Here is an 11,714-nt window from a genome sequence, read left to right on the forward strand (position 1 = left end):
AAAATTGAACAAGTTTCAATAAATCTGTAAAGAGTGGTAATTTCCACATTCCTATTTTTATACATTGGCATCATTCATAACATTTGGTTGGGTAAATCTGGGGAAAATATATAACAATTGGGAGAAAAATGAATAGAAACAACTGAACAGCAGCAAAAGCCTAGAATCAAATGTTGTTTCATTTATAAATGAACTTCATCTAATTGAAAAAAAGTTTTCACAGCAGATTTTTAAAAATCTACAAATAGTAGTAACAACCTGAAGCTGTAGATCTTCCATAATTTTTAGAAATCAAACAATTTAATGAAGCTCAATAAGGTAACAGTTTTGATACTTTGCAAAAAAAAATTGCTAACCATTGCTCTGGGGATTTAAAAGAATGGGGAATCTAGAAAGGATTAGGCGTAAATATAACATGGCTTTTACTTGATTCCAAATTGAAGTGCTGATTTTTGAATTTTCAAATAAATCTAATATTGCTGAAATACACATGTGCTTAGACCATGAAATTATCAAGTGACTGCTTATTTTTTTTTACATACACACACAGGAAAGGAGACAAATATTTCATAAATAAGAATGAGTCAGCATTCAATATATTTACATTTCCCTCTTTTTTTTTAGCTTAGGAATCAAGATTCAAGAAGATTATTTTCTAACACAGATACAGGTTAATAGCCTTTAAGTTTTTTATTTTTTTTAATTAGGCCTGCAGAGTTTTATCCCTTATTCTCTGGTCTCAGGAACTTGAGATAAAGGGGCTAAGAACTAAATTCTCCACCTTAAAGAGCAGGCACCTGCAGGTTCTAGGGGCTATAAACACTATTATTTCTTCCTTAGACATTTTCCCTTTCAGTCCTACTTAGAAATTTCCAAGTATGAAATTCTAATAGTTGTGAAAGAAGAGTTCCTGGATGAGACAGGACATCCTTATGGTTTCCTTTAGCTGGATCCCAGATAGAATCACCCACATGTACAAAAATGAATTCAAGGGACCACTTTCCTTGAAGGTTGATAGGTGTTAGGGATGGAGCCATGGAATTAGGAAGATGAGCTCACATTCTGCCTGCCTCAATTTCTAACTATGTGGCCCTAAACAAGTCACTTAAACCCTTTGGCCTTCCATTTCCTACAAAAGGAGCAGATGAGACTTAACAGTCTAAAAGGTTCCTTGTAGTTCTGAATCTCTGATCCTATGATCTTACTCCTTCCCTATCCCTACTGGGTCAGTACCTTAAATCAGGTAGCCTTTACTTCTGGAATATTGTTAAGTCTCTTAATTGATTTTTCTTTTGTTTGTTTCTACTTTCTCTTCTATTCAAAATATCTGCTTAATATTCCTGTGGCATAGGTCTGACCTTATCATTCTAGGGCTCAAATCTTTACAGTGGCTCCCCATTGCCTCTTAATGTAAAATATTCATTTCTCATCCTGGAGTCTAAGACCTTTCACAGTCTGAGTCCAACACACTTTGCCAGCCTTATTCTTCATTATTTGATTTCACATACTCAGTATTCCAGTCAGACTACTAGCTGTTCCTTGTATTCAACATTCTCCCACATTCATGCTGCCCCTTATGCCTAGGAAGCAATGTCTTCTGTATTCTTTTTATAGCTGATATATTTTTATATCAGTTTTTATATTGGATCCATCTAAAAGAATGTTCCCAAGGATAGGAACTGCTTTTGTCCTATTAATAAGTGTTTTTCAGATTGTACTCTGTCTTTCAGAATACTTTATCCCTCCAGACTCAGATCAAGGGTCATTTTTTTTAGATCTTTCAAGGCAATGGGGTTAAGTGGCTTGCTCAAGGCCACATGACTAGTCAATTATTAAGTGTCTGAGGTCAGATTTGAACCCAGGTACTCCTGACTCCAGGGCTGGTGCTCTATCCACTGTGCCACCTAGCTGCCCAAGGGTCATTTTCTCCATGAAATTTTCCCTGATTTCTCCCCCATCTCAGATATTTGATACTACCTTGAATATATTTATCTGTCTATCCATCATTTCCTTATAATTTAATGTAAACTCCTCAAGGGGAAGCAACTATATAATTTTTGTTTTTGTTTTTAAATCTTCGTATCACCAGTATCTGGAAGAATAATTTAATATATAATAAGTACTTTGAAAATGTTGATTAAAATGACCTCAGATATCTTCTAGTCCAAAGGTTTATAACCTTTTTTTATGCCATTCCCTATGGCACTCTGATTGAAACCCATAGATATTCTTAGAATCATTTAAAAAATAAAATATATAGACTTTCAAAGAAAGTCCATTCTGTTTTAAAGGGATGAGAAAAAGGGGGCAAAACCAAGATGGTGGAGAAAAGGCAGGGCCTTGCCTGAGCCCTCCCAAATTCCCCTCTGAACAACAACTTTAAATAATACTTAAAAATGAAGTCTGGAGCAGCAAAACTCAAAAAAGAATGGAAAGGAAGAAAATTTAGAAGGCTAGTAGGGAAAGGTCTTTTACCTGGCTATGGATGGCATTTTCTATCACAGGCCTTAGGATTGTCCTTGATCACTGAGAGGAATCCATCATAGTTAATCATCTGGCAATGTTGCCATTAATGTGTAGAAACAAACAAAAGATAAACCAAATAAGAGACTTTTAACAATATTCCAGAAGTAAAGGCTACTTGATTTAAGGTACTGACCCTGTAGGGATGGGGAAGGAGTAAAATCACAGGATCAGAGATTCAAGTTTAAGTTTCTCTGATAAAGACCTCATTTTTCAAATGTATAGAGAACTGAATCAAATTTAACCACACTTAACAGATTGGCTAATATGACAGGAAGGGAAAATGACAATTATGCCTAAAGGGCTATAAAACCATGCAAAGTCTTAGACCTAGCAATAGTCCTACTAGATCTCAATGAGATTTTTTTTTAAAAAGAAAAGGCTCTATATCTACACAAATATTTGTAACAACTCTTTAGTGGTAACAAAGAATTTGAAATCGAGGGGATGTCCATCAATTGGGGAATGGCTACTTAAAGAATGTATATGATTTCTTATATTTCATGAAAAGATGAGCAGAATGCTCTCAGAAAAAAAATTGGAAAAATTTATATGAATTGATGTCAAATGAAGTGGGCAGAACCAGGGGAACATTATACATATTAATAGCAACATTGCCAGATGATTAACTATGATGGATTCCTCTCAGTGATCAAGGACAATCCTAAGGCCTGTGATAGAAAATGCCATCCATAGCCAGAGATAAAACTATGGAATCTGAATGCAGAGCAAACCATAAATCTTTTTTAAAGCTTCTTTTATGTTTTTTCTTTCTTTCTCATGGTTTTTTCCCCTTTAGTTCTATTTCTTCTTTTGCAACATGACTAATATGGAAACATGTTAAACATGATTATTCATTTACAACCTATATCAATTTACTTTTTACCATGGGAAGGGAGGAGAAAATGGAAAGTGGTAGAAAACTGAAACTCAAAGGCTTACAAAAATGAATGTTGAAAATTATCTTTGTATGTAATTGGAAAAAATAAAATAAAATAGCATTAAAAAAAGAAAAGCCTGGAAAAATCTACATGAATTGATTTAAATGAACAGAATCAAGAGAACATTGTACAAAGTAAAAGCACTATCATACAATGATCAACTATAAATGACTTAACTATTCTCAGCAATAAAGTGATCCAAGACAATTCCCAAGGATGAAAAAAATGGCATCCAACTCCAGAGAAGAACTAATGGAGTCTGAATGCAAATGGAAGCATAATATTTATTACCTTATTTTTCATTTTTTTTGTTTTTTGATATTTTTTTCTTTTACAACATAAGTAATATGGAGCTATGGTTTTTGCATGATTGCACTCATATAGCCTATATCAAATTATTTGCTTTCTAAATGAGAGGAGAGAAGGAGAGAATTTGGAATTTATTGAATGAATATAAAAATTGTTTTTTACCTGTAATCAGGGGAAAAATAAATATAAAGGGAAGAGATAAAGATGAAATAATATTTCTAGAGTTAATAGGAATTCAGTGAAGTTCATTGAAATAAAAAGAGAGACTGAAGAGCCAAAATGGTGGAGTAAAGGTAGGAACTCCTCAGAGCTCTCCCACAAACCACTTCAAATGCCTTTAAATGATGATTCTAATCAAATTCTACAATGGTAGGACCCACAAAAAGACTGAGTGAAACATTTTCCATCCCAAAACAACTGGGAAGATCCACAGGAAGGGTCTGTTACACTGGGGTTAGAAAGGGCCCCTAGCACAACCTGGGTCACATTGGAACTGATCTGATCCAGCCACCAGGACTAGACTGTGAGGCTCCTGGATCTGTGGTAGTGCTGATGCTTTCCAGACCTCTCAAACCAGGTATTGCCAAGGACAACTTGGAGGATTAGCAGGAAAATCTGCCACACCAGAGAGAGTGGAGCACAGTCTAGCATAGGACTCATCACAGACTCAGACCCTGGGGACTATAAGCAGGTCCTGGGTGCCATCTGGCAGTTTGCTTTAGAAGAGCTCAGCCTAGGGGAGGTTGTAGAGGTCTCCTTGCTATGCCTGAGGCAGGACTCTGATGCTTTGTCCATACAGAGATCCAGGTTGCAGTGTGGGGTCCCAGGCTCAGATAAAAGAACAGAAGAACAGAGCTTACTGCAGCAAAGTAGACTCTGCAGGAGCAATTCTGGGTCAGAAACATCCCTAGATCAGAGCTCAGACCTCTCATAAGACCTTGGAGGAATTGAAAACTTGCAGAGGTACTCTGAGGGAATCTCTGAAAACTAATTCAAAAACCTCTCAAAAGATTGGGAAACTGTATCCTTCTGAAGCAGAGTCCTGCCTTAACAGAGTTAAATCAAGTCATAGACTGGGGAAATGAGCAAAGAACAGAAGAAAAAAAATCCAACCATAGACAATTACTTTGGTCGTATGGAGGATCAAAATACACACTTAGAAGAAGATAACAAAGTCAAAACTTCTGCATCCAAAGCCTCCAAGAAAAATATGAATTGTTCTCAGACCAAGGAAAAGCTCAAAAAAGATTTTGAAAGTCAAATAAGGGAGGTAGAGGTGGGGGGGGAAGAGAAATGATAGCAATACAGGAAAATCATGAAAACCAAGTCAGCAGTTTGGTGAAAGAGATAAAAATACTGAAGAAAATAACATCTTATAAACCAGTTTGTACCAAATGGAAAAAATGATCCCAAAATAAAAGGACGAGTGCCTTAAAAAGCAAAATTTGGCAAATGGAAAAGGAGGAAACTCTTAGAAGAAACTATTTAAAATATGGAATACACCTAAGGAAAACTGATGACTATGAGAAATCAGGAACCAATAAAGCAAAACCAAAAGAATGAAAAACAGAAAGAAAATATGAAATATCTTAATAGAAAAACAAATGACCTGGAAAATAGCTCCAGGAGAGATAATATTAAAATTAAAGTACCTGAAAGCCATGACCAAAAAAAAGTGCCTAAACATCATTTTTCAAAAAAAAAAAATCCAGGAAAACTGCCCTAATCTTCTAAAAGCAGAGGGTAAATAAGAACTTGAAAGAATCTACTGATCACTCCTGAAAAAGATCCCAAAATGAAAACTGCCAGGAATATTATAGCCAAATTCCAGAATTCTCAAGAGAAAATATGACAAGCAGCTAGAAAGAAACAATTCAAGTATTGTGGGACCACTGTCAAGATAACATAAGATTCAGCAACTTCTATATTAAGTAATCCTAGAGCTTTGAATATGTTATTTTGAAAAGCAAAAGAGCTTGGATTACAGCCAAGAGTCAACTACCCAGCAAAACTAAGACATAACTCTTTCAGGGGGAAAAATGGATACTCAATGAAGTAAGGGACTTTCAAACTTTCCTAATGAATGACCAGAACTGAACAGAAAATTTGATCTTCAAATATAAGATTCAAGTGAAGCATAAAAAAGGTAAAATAAGAAAGGCAAAGCATAAGGGATTTCATGATGTTGAACTGCTTGTATTCCTGTATGGGAAGATGATTCTGATAACTCATTTGAACTTTCTCATTTATTAGGGCAGTTGAAAGGATCATATATAGATAAGGCACTGCAGGGGAGTTGAATTTGAAAGTATAATATATAAAAATATGGAGTTTATGGGCAAGAAAAGAATGTACTGGGAGAAAAGAAAAGGTGAGGTAGAATGGGGTATGTTATTTCATGTAAAAGAGACAAGAAAAAGCTTTTGCAGTGGAGAGGAAGAGGGGGAAGGTGAGGAAGAGTGAGTGAGCCTTACTCTCATCAGAATTGGTTCAGAGAGGGAATAACATACACATTCAATTGATTATAGAAATCTATCTTACCCTAGAGGAAAGTAAGAGAGGAAGAGGATGGGAGAAAGGGGATTGGGGGGGAACAGATTGAATAGAGGAGGTGAAGGTGACAAAAGAGAAGGAAGATTGTAGGAGGTGGCAGTGAGATAGAAAACATTTTTGAGGAGGGTGAAAATGGGAGTGGGGGGAATAGGATGGAAGGAAATACAGTTAGCAATAACAATTGTGGGAAAATATTGAAACAGATTTCTCTCATAAAGACCTCATTTCTCAAACATAGAGAACTGAGTCAAATTTATAAAAAATAATAACCACTCACCAATTGATAAATGATCAAGAGATATGAACAGTTTTCAGATGAGGTTATCAATGCAATCTATTTAAATCACTTTTTAAAAAAAAGTCCTAATTCACTATTGATAGAAGAAATGTGGATTGGAACAATTCTAAGTTACCACCTTAAACCTATTGGATCAACTAATAGGACTGAAGGAGAAAACGATAAATGTTGAGAGTGATATTGGGAAATTGAGACATTGATGTACTATTGGAGGAATTGTGAAATGAGTCAACAATTATGTAGAGCAATTTGCAACTATGCCCCACAGGTTATAAAACCATGTCCAATAGTGCCACTGCTTGGTGAAATATGGGAAGAAAAGAATCTTGCATATATGTATATATATATATATATGGAAATTTATGACAGCTCTTTTCTGGTGGCAGGGAACTGGAGATTGACAGGATGCCCATCAGCTAGGAAATGGCTGAACAAATTGTAGAATGTGATGAGAAATGTGGTCTGTTATGGGAAATGATGAATAGGATGCTCTCAGTAAAAAACTTGCATGAGCAGATGTAAAGGAAATATATTATAAAAAGTAACAGCAATATTGCAGGATGATCAGCTGTGAATGACCTCCTTTTCTCAGCAATGCTTTGTGAACCAAAAGAACTCTGAAAGACTTATGATAAAGAATATTATCTGTCTCAAAGACTGAACTGATGGTGTCTAAATACAGACTGAAGTATGCTTTTTTTCACTTTATTTTTCTTGAGATTTCTCTTTATTGGGGGTGTATGTAATAATGTTTTTTTCATGACTACATATTTTTAACCTATGCCAAGAAAATTGCTTTGTCTATGGGGGGAATGTAGTGGGGGGCAAAGGGTGGGAAGGAAGGGAGAGAATTTGGAACTCAAGGTTTTGAAAGTGAATGTTGAAACTTGTTTTTGCATATAACTGGGGGGAAAATAAAATAAAATGATCCCCATCCACTAGGAAAAGAAAAAGAAAAAGGGAAAGGCATGGTCAAACCTTCACTTTAGGAAACTCACTTTTGCAACTATATGGAGGATACATTAAAGAAAAGAGAAAGGAGAGACTTGAGGCAGGAGAACAATTAAGACATAACAGGGGCAGGGAATATCTGTCCCATAGAGATATGAGCTTGGTGTTTTGGGGTTGTATTGGTTTGGTGCTTCTAAGGCAACCATGGTGGGGCGGACTTGAAATTCAAGAAATTTAGGTTAGGATGAATTAATTAAATAGTTAACCAAATAGAGCCCACAAATGATGTTATAAATATCCAAAAATTTCACCATCCTTGCTTTATAGTATGTATTAGTCCTAAGTGAAGAAGTATTGAACATATAAGGTGGCTATGTAAATAGAAAGAAGATGAAAAATGTGAGAGATCTTGAGATAGAAATAATAAGATTTGATGGATGGAGATTGAAGAGTAGAAGAAAAGACAACATTGCAGATTTGGGTAATTGGAAGAATGCTGGTGTCTTGATGGTATGAGGAATTTTCAAATTGATCCCCAAAGGTTAAGAGTTTGCATTACTGAGACAGTGGAGCTGGAGAAAGGATGAGTATAAGCATAGGTAGTTATGCTTGAGTCAGGTTCTATGATGAATCCAATATACCTTCCCACCTTCCCATTGAAAGACCCCTTTAGATTTGGTAATACTCCCTTACCTGCAACCTGCCAATTTAGAGAATACCAATCCAAAATATTGATTCACAACAGTTACCAGGAGTTTCATAGTTGTTGCAATGGTTTCAAAAATCCAAAACTGTACCAAGTATACTCATTTTTAAATCAATTTACCTACAATAATACATAATGGATTTTGTGTCTATAGGCTTACATTATTGAAGCTTCATTTGTGACTAATAGGACTAAAGTTATTTAAAAGTAATCTCCACGCAAGAAATGTCTGGCCACATTTGTCCTAAGTATCCTCTGTTGTCTAACTTAAGCTGATACTTTTTTTCCAACAACATATGTTGGTGAAAGTAGGATTTCTATGTTTGTAGCTTAGGAATTTAAATATTGAAGCAAGTTGTATGTGGCACCAGATCTAAGGTTGAAATTTGCATTGCTTTAACTAGGTTTCAAATCTCTGAAAGCCATGAGGCAGTTCCAGCCAACTCATTAAATGACTCAGTACAGTAAACAAACATAGCTTCTATGAACTAAAAAAAAAAGTTTTGTGCATGTGCACACATATGTGCATACACACACACAAACTCTCTTTTCAAATATAACTGCTATTGTGATTAACGTAGAAGTAAATGGGCATTTCTTAAGCATCTACTGTGTGCTGAGCACTTTACAATATTATCTCATTTGATCTCTCAACAGCCCTGGGAGACAGATGTTATTATCAGTCCCATTTTTACATATGAGAAAGTAAGGCAAATAGCAGTTAAAGTTACTGGTCTGTGTGTCTGAGGTTATATTTGAACCCAGTTATTCCTGATTCCAGATCCAGAAGCTCTATCTATGTTATCACCTAGCTCTCTTCAATTTTCATATTAATAAGATATAAACATGTGTTACCAAATTCATTTTTTTTTTTGTTTCTGCAAGGCAATGGTTAAGTGACTTGCCCAAAGTCACACAGCTAGGTAATTATTAAGTGTCTGAGGTTGGATTTAAACTCAGGTCCTCCTGACACCAAGGTTGATGGTCTATCCACTGTGCCACTTAATTGCCCCTGTGTTACCAAATTCATAGTAGATTTTTATCATCATAAAAATAGCTAACCTTTCTATAATGCTTATGATGTTTCAGAAATTGTGCTAAGCACTTTACAATTACTAGTTCATTTGATTTTCACAACCAAAAAGTAGGTAGATTGTTATTATGTCTTTTTTCATTCATTTCACACCTGGCTTCACTTTTCTGGACTTATTCAAACATTCAGGAACATTATCTTTCTGAAAGATCACATCAACCCTGCAACCCATATTTCATTGGTGCCTCTGCCCTGGGATCCCTCCCTTCCTCCCTTCCTCCCTTCCTCTTATTGGAGAGAGTAGAGAGTGTAAAGCAGACAGTTCTTCCCAGAACTTCCATTTAAGAAGGATGTTCACACCGGGAATATCTTTCTTTCCCACATACATTGAAATTTCATCATTATCCAAGCCAGGTACACTGCTGCAGTGCTCCCCTTTCCCCATCCCATTCCCTTTCAGTTTCTTTTGAGATTCTGGAGAGCAGGAACTGTCTTTTGCCTTTCTTTATATCACCAGGATTTAGCACAGTAAGTGCCTAAAATAATTATTTACTAACTCACTGATGCATAGAAATAGCATAATTTTGATCTCATGTTTCAGTTAGAAAGGGTCTTCAAACCATATATCTAGCCCAAATTTTTCCATCTTATTCACAAGGATCTCAAGACATTAATCAGGTGTATTGATGAAATCTATACATATGTGGCTAAATATTCTCCTAATCTATTCTAGACTTGTAATTTTTTTTTTAGATTTTTTTCAAGGCAATGGGGTTAAGTGTCTTGTACTTGTGTGTCTGACTACAATAATACATAATGGATTTTGTGTCTATAGGCTTACATTATTGAATTGTATTCAAGGCACAAATGTCTTGCCCAAGGCCACACAGCTATTAAGTGTCTGAGGCCGTAGACTTGTAATTTGCAAAAAAAAAAAAAGATATAGTTAGTATAATATGAGCTACCTGTTCTTGTTTTATTCCTTAAAGAGTTTATTTATTTTGAGTTTTACATTTTTCCCCTAATTTTACTTCCCTCCTCCCACCCCCACAGAAGGCAATTTGCCAGTCTTTACATTGTTTCCATGGTATACATTGATCCAAATTGAATGTGATGAGGGAGAAATCATATCCTTAAGGAAGAAACATAAAGTATAAGAGATAGCAAGATCAGACAATAAAATATCAGGTTTTTTTTTCTAAATTAAAGGTAATGGTCCCTGGTCTTTGTTCAAACTCCACAGTTCTTTCTCTGGATACAGAGGGTATTCTCCATTGCAGACAGCCCCAATTGTTCCTGATTGTTGCACTGATGGAATGAGCAAGTCCATCAAAGTTGATCATTGCCCCCATGTTGCTGTTAGGGTGTACAGTGTTCTTCTGGTTCTGCTCATCTCACTCAGCATCAGTTCATGCAAATCCCTCTAGGCTTCCCTGAAATTCCTATCTGTCCAGGTTTATAATAGAACAATAGTGTTCCATGACATACATATACCACAGTTTGCTAAGCCATTCCCCAATTGAAGGACATTTACTTGATTTCCAATTCTTTGTCACCACAAACAGGGCTACTATGAATATTTTTGTACAAGTGATGTTTTCACCCTTTTTCATTATCTCTTCAGGGCATAGACATAGTAGTGGTATTGCTGGGTCAAAGGGTATGCACATTTTTATTGTCCTTTGGGCGTAAGCTACCTGTTCTAAGTAAGCTAACTCTTAATGATGACTCTTTCCATTTTCTGCTCAGAAATTATCCTTTAATAATATACTATAAATGTAGGGCAGGCATTAAAGTCAAGTTTCTTTGGAAGGCTCCTTTTTTTTAAATTGGAATATCTTTTCACATTCCTATTGCCAATTGGATTAGAAATGTTCTTTAACCTGTGAGTGGTTAGAGCCAAACAGAGCAGGCCAAAGAGAAAAGGGTTGGCATCAAATAGAAGTTTAATTTCAAAATGAGGAAAATGCTTGCAGGCAGAAGTTCATCTTCTTGAGAAGGAGGGCTTGACATGTTGGGGCAAGAGTAGGGCTTATATTCCTGAAAACCACAAAAAAAGGTGAAACTACAACACAATTATTAGGTCTTGAGTAATCAGTTTCTACAGTTAGCATTTCTTGAGACAATACAGGAGTTCTTGAGTCCTATTATTAGAATCATTGGATCTTGCTATTGTTTCTTTCAGCAGGATATATACCCAGAATTAGTATAATGGAAACAGGAGTTCAACCCTAATTTGGTTCACTTAGACATTACAAGCTTGGAATTCAGAAATTGTTAGCATGTTAGGAGATTTTGATTGACCATTTTCTTTTATAGCACCTTGACTGTTTCTCATTCTCAGGTTCCTGGGAAATTATCAATTAATATGAAAATCATAAGACTTTCATATGTTCAGAG

This window comes from Macrotis lagotis, chromosome 7 (assembly GCF_037893015.1).
Source record: "Macrotis lagotis isolate mMagLag1 chromosome 7, bilby.v1.9.chrom.fasta, whole genome shotgun sequence".
NCBI lineage: Eukaryota > Metazoa > Chordata > Mammalia > Peramelemorphia > Peramelidae > Macrotis > Macrotis lagotis.